Source organism: Uranotaenia lowii, chromosome 1 (genome assembly GCF_029784155.1).
Source record: "Uranotaenia lowii strain MFRU-FL chromosome 1, ASM2978415v1, whole genome shotgun sequence".
Taxonomy (NCBI): Eukaryota; Metazoa; Arthropoda; class Insecta; order Diptera; family Culicidae; genus Uranotaenia; species Uranotaenia lowii.
Window position 1 is genome coordinate 64,674,283 of NC_073691.1, and position 5,722 is coordinate 64,680,004.

Below are 5,722 nucleotides of genomic sequence, written 5' to 3' on the forward strand. Positions count from 1 at the left end.
AAGAAAGTTAAAAAAATTGCTCACCTCCCTTTACCATTAACGCTTGCGACGTATCATTCAGAACGCTTATGCAGCTTAAGCATAAAGTCGGCTGCCAAATCATGTTGCGTAGTTTAACTCTTGGGATATATCCAGAAAATTCATTCGATGCACTGCGGCCAATCTCACTACTCTGGCAGGTATGGAATCTTCGACTCGATGTTGAACTTATGGTTACTCAGAAACAGCTAGTCTCCTTTCTCCGGCAGATTAAAGGCGGTAGATAATTACATTTTTCCGACCGACATCTGGTGGTAAGTGAAGGTATCCGGCCTCTGAGAGCGTCTAAAAACAAATGGGTGTTCGCTCACCAACGCTTATGCATTCATCTGTAGCATCCTTTCGTCAATTTATGGAAAATAGGATATGTCTCAATCAATAGAATTAGTCATAAAATATATTAATAAAAAGATACCCACCAATGAAAATGTGACCATCACAAAATGTCCTTGGGCTGATCAATACGCCTAGGAACATGCACATGCACCTTCGATGATTAATTTTGGCCTAGAAATGACAAAAAAAATTTTTAATTGATTGATAATGGTTGGAATAATTGCTAACTTACCACTTGAAATCGCTGATGGAAGCGCCGTTAGCTCGTAACTGAAAAACGTTGAGTATCGGTCCACCTTTTGAGCAACACAGCCTTGCCGTGGGCTATAATAATTCCCCCCTCGTCTCAGGTGACGGGCATCAAGCACCAATCCGCGGCACGTTACGCATGATGCCGAAGTTTTTGACCGTCTTGATCAACAAACCAGCACCGCGTGCCACCGTTGCCAAATTTTTCGTAAAGGACTCCGGCGCTGTTCAAAGACACAAAATATAAGGTGGAGTAATATTTGTAGTAAATACTGGGTACTTACGGCAAGCGCGGAATATCAGGATTTTCGATAAAGGTTCTCAGATGCAGATTATTAGTTGGATTCCGACCAATAGCTATCGAAATTTGCTGCATAACCGCAAACTTCCTCGATTTCCGCTGTTGTAGCTTCGGTCAGCATGAAGTAAATCAAACTGGACTGCGCTCTTCCCTGGTCGTAGGATGGTTTCCATTCCGGTGAATCTTGGATAATCGAATTCGCTTTTAACAATTGATGTCTCGTCGCACTGTGCTTGTTCAAGGCGAGTGACTCGCCACGCCTTAGTGGTTGTCCAAGTGTCCAGCCACACTGTGCAATGCAAAAGTATTGAGAATGTTATCTCGCTTCAAACAGTGGATGTCTCGTCGCACTGTGCTTGTTCAAGGCGGGTGTCTCGCCACGCCTTAGTGGTTGTCCAAGTGTCCAGCCACGCTGTGCAATGCAAAAGTATTGAGAATGTTATCTCGCTTCGAACATTGGATGTCTCGTCGCACTGTGCTTGTTCAAGGCGGGTGTCTCGCCACGCCTTAGTGGTTGTCCAAGTGTCCAGCCACACTGTGCAATGCAAAAGTATTGAGAATGTTATCTCGCTTCGAACAGTGGATGTCTCGTCGCACTGTGCTTGTTCAAGGCGGGTGTCTTGCCATGCCTTAGTGGATGTCCAAGTGTCCAGCCACACTGTGCAATGCAAAAGTATTGAGAATGTTATCTCGCTTCAAACAGTGGATGTCTCGTCGCACTGTGCTTGTTCAAGGCGGGTGTCTCGCCACGCCTTAGTGGTTGTCCAAGTGTCCAGCCACGCTGTGCAATGCAAAAGTATTGAGAATGTTATCTCGCTTCAAACAGTGGATGTCTCGTCGCACTGTGCTTGTTCAAGGCGGGTGTCTCGCCACGCCTTAGTGGTTGTCCAAGTGTCCAGCCACACTGTGCAATGCAAAAGTATTGAGAATGTTATCTCGCTTCAAACAGTGGATGTCTCGTCGCACTGTGCTTGTTCAAGGCGGGTGTCTCGCCACGCCTTAGTGGTTGTCCAAGTGTCCAGCCACGCTGTGCAATGCAAAAGTATTGAGAATGTTATCTCGCTTCAAACAGTGGATGTCTCGTCGCACTGTGCAATGCAAAAGTATTGAGAATGTTCTCTCGCTTCAAACAGTGGATGTCTCGTCGCACTGTGCAATGCAAAAGTATTGAGAATGTTATCTCGCTTCAAACAGTGGATGTCTCGTCGCACTGTGCTTGTTGAAGGCGGGTGTCTCGCCACGCCTTAGTGGTTGTCCAAGTGTCCAGCCACGCTGTGCAATGCAAAAGTATTGAGAATGTTATCTCGCTTCAAACAGTGGATGTCTCGTCGCACTGTGCAATGCAAAAGTATTAAGAATGTTATCTCGCTTCAAACAGTGGATGTCTCGTCGCACTGTGCTTGTTGAAGGCGGGTGTCTTGCCATGCCTTAGTGGATGTCCAAGTGTCCAGCCACGCTGTGCAATGCAAAAGTATTGAGAATGTTATCTCGCTTCAAACAGTGGATGTCTCGTCGCACTGTACTTGTTCAAGGCGGGTGTCTCGCCACGCCTTAGTGGTTGTCCAAGTGTCCAGCCACGCTGTGCAATGCAAAAGTATTGAGAATGTTATCTCGCTTCAAACAGTGGATGTCTCGTCGCACTGTGCAATGCAAAAGTATTGAGAATGTTATCTCGCTTCAAACAGTGGATGTCTCGTCGCACTGTGCTTGTTGAAGGCGGGTGTCTTGCCATGCCTTAGTGGATGTCCAAGTGTCCAGCCACGCTGTGCAATGCAAAAGTATTGAGAATGTTATCTCGCTTCAAACAGTGGATGTCTCGTCGCACTGTGCTTGTTCAAGGCGGGTGTCTCGCTACGCCTTAGTGGTTGTCCAAGTGTCCAGCCACGCTGTGCAATGCAAAAGTATTGAGAATGTAATCTCGCTTCAAACAGTGGATGTCTCGTCGCACTGTGCAATGCAAAAGTATTGAGAATGTTATCTCGCTTCAAACAGTGGATGTCTCGTCGCACTGTGCAATGCAAAAGTATTGAGAATGTTATCTCGCTTCAAACAGTGGATGTCTCGTCGCACTGTGCAATGCAAAAGTATTGAGAATGTTATCTCGCTTCAAACAGTGGATGTCTCGTCGCACTGTGCTTGTTGAAGGCGGGTGTCTCGCCACGCCTTAGTGGTTGTCCAAGTGTCCATCCACACTGTGCAATGCAAAAGTATTGAGAATGTTATCTCGCTTCAAACAGTGGATGTCTCGTCGCACTGTGCTTGTTCAAGGCGGGTGTCTCGCCACGCCTTAGTGGATGTCCAAGTGTCCAGCCACACTGTGCAATGCAAAAGTATTGAGAATGTTATCTCGCTTCAAACAGTGGATGTCTCGTCGCACTGTGCAATGCAAAAGTATTGAGAATGTTATCTCGCTTCAAACAGTGGATGTCTCGTCGCACTGTGCAATGCAAAAGTATTGAGAATGTTATCTCGCTTCAAACAGTGGATGTCTCGTCGCACTGTGCAATGCAAAAGTATTGAGAATGTTATCTCGCTTCAAACAGTGGATGTCTCGTCGCACTGTGCTTGTTCAAGGCGGGTGTCTCGCCACGCCTTAGTGGTTGTCCAAGTGTCCAGCCACGCTGTGCAATGCAAAAGTATTGAGAATGTTATCTCGCTTCAAACAGTGGATGTCTCGTCGCACTGTGCTTGTTCAAGGCGGGTGTCTCGCCACACCTTAGTGGATGTCCAAGTGTCCAGCCACGCTGTGCAATGCAAAAGTATTGAGAATGTTATCTCGCTTCAAACAGTGGATGTCTCGTCGCACTGTGCTTGTTCAAGGCGGGTGTCTCGCCACGCCTTAGTGGTTGTCCAAGTGTCCAGCCACGCTGTGCAATGCAAAAGTATTGAGAATGTTATCTCGCTTCAAACAGTGGATGTCTCGTCGCACTGTGCTTGTTCAAGGCGGGTGTCTCGCCACGCCTTAGTGGATGTCCAAGTGTCCATCCACACTGTGCAATGCAAAAGTATTGAGAATGTTATCTCGCTTCGAACAGTGGATGTCTCGTCGCACTGTGCTTGTTGAAGGCGGGTGTCTCGCCACGCCTTAGTGGTTGTCCAAGTGTCCAGCCACGCTGTGCAATGCAAAAGTATTGAGAATATTATCTCGCTTCAAACAGTGGATGTCTCGTCGCACTGTGCTTGTTCAAGGCGGGTGTCTCGCCACGCCTTAGTGGTTGTCCAAGTGTCCAGCCACGCTGTGCAATGCAAAAGTATTGAGAATGTTATCTCGCTTCAAACAGTGGATGTCTCGTCGCACTGTGCAATGCAAAAGTATTGAGAATGTTATCTCGCTTCAAACAGTGGATGTCTCGTCGCACTGTGCTTGTTGAAGGCGGGTGTCTTGCCATGCCTTAGTGGATGTCCAAGTGTCCAGCCACGCTGTGCAATGCAAAAGTATTGAGAATGTTATCTCGCTTCAAACAGTGGATGTCTCGTCGCACTGTGCTTGTTCAAGGCGGGTGTCTCGCTACGCCTTAGTGGTTGTCCAAGTGTCCAGCCACGCTGTGCAATGCAAAAGTATTGAGAATGTTATCTCGCTTCAAACAGTGGATGTCTCGTCGCACTGTGCAATGCAAAAGTATTGAGAATGTTATCTCGCTTCAAACAGTGGATGTCTCGTCGCACTGTGCAATGCAAAAGTATTGAGAATGTTATCTCGCTTCAAACAGTGGATGTCTCGTCGCACTGTGCAATGCAAAAGTATTGAGAATGTTATCTCGCTTCATACAGTGGATGTCTCGTCGCACTGTGCAATGCAAAAGTATTGAGAATGTTATCTCGCTTCAAACAGTGGATGTCTCGTCGCACTGTGCTTGTTGAAGGCGGGTGTCTCGCCACGCCTTAGTGGATGTCCAAGTGTCCAGCCACGCTGTGCAATGCAAAAGTATTGAGAATGTTATCTCGCTTCAAACAGTGGATGTCTCGTCGCACTGTGCTTGTTCAAGGCGGGTGTCTCGCCACACCTTAGTGGATGTCCAAGTGTCCAGCCACGCTGTGCAATGCAAAAGTATTGAGAATGTTATCTCGCTTCAAACAGTGGATGTCTCGTCGCACTGTGCTTGTTCAAGGCGGGTGTCTCGCCACGCCTTAGTGGATGTCCAAGTTTCCAGCCACACTGTGCAATGCAAAAGTATTGAGAATGTTATCTCGCTTCAAACAGTGGATGTCTCGTCGCACTGTGCAATGCAAAAGTATTGAGAATGTTATCTCGCTTCAAACAGTGGATGTCTCGTCGCACTGTGCAATGCAAAAGTATTGAGAATGTTATCTCGCTTCAAACAGTGGATGTCTCGTCGCACTGTGCAATGCAAAAGTATTGAGAATGTTATCTCGCTTCAAACAGTGGATGTCTCGTCGCACTGTGCTTGTTGAAGGCGGGTGTCTCGCCACGCCTTAGTGGATGTCCAAGTGTCCATCCACACTGTGCAATGCAAAAGTATTGAGAATGTTATCTCGCTTCAAACAGTGGATGTCTCGTCGCACTGTGCTTGTTCAAGGCGGGTGTCTCGCCACGCCTTAGTGGTTGTCCAAGTGTCCAGCCACGCTGTGCAATGCAAAAGTATTGAGAATGTTATCTCGCTTCAAACAGTGGATGTCTCGTCGCACTGTGCTTGTTCAAGGCGGGTGTCTCGCCACACCTTAGTGGATGTCCAAGTGTCCAGCCACGCTGTGCAATGCAAAAGTATTGAGAATGTTATCTCGCTTCAAACAGTGGATGTCTCGTCGCACTGTGCTTGTTCAAGGCGGGTGTCTCGC

The 5,722-nt window shown here is 47.4% G+C and overlaps 1 long non-coding RNA gene across 1 annotated transcript; it reads right to left on the reverse strand.

The window, feature by feature from the left end:
• Window positions 1-455: 455 nt before the first annotated feature.
• Window positions 456-1,054, reverse strand: LOC129754652 (uncharacterized). The gene is made up of 3 exons (XR_008739055.1): window positions 909-1,054; window positions 608-848; window positions 456-546 (listed from the first exon to the last, which is right to left on the reverse strand). It is a non-coding gene; the product is annotated as an uncharacterized LOC129754652 (long non-coding RNA).
• Window positions 1,055-5,722: the final 4,668 nt, after the last annotated feature.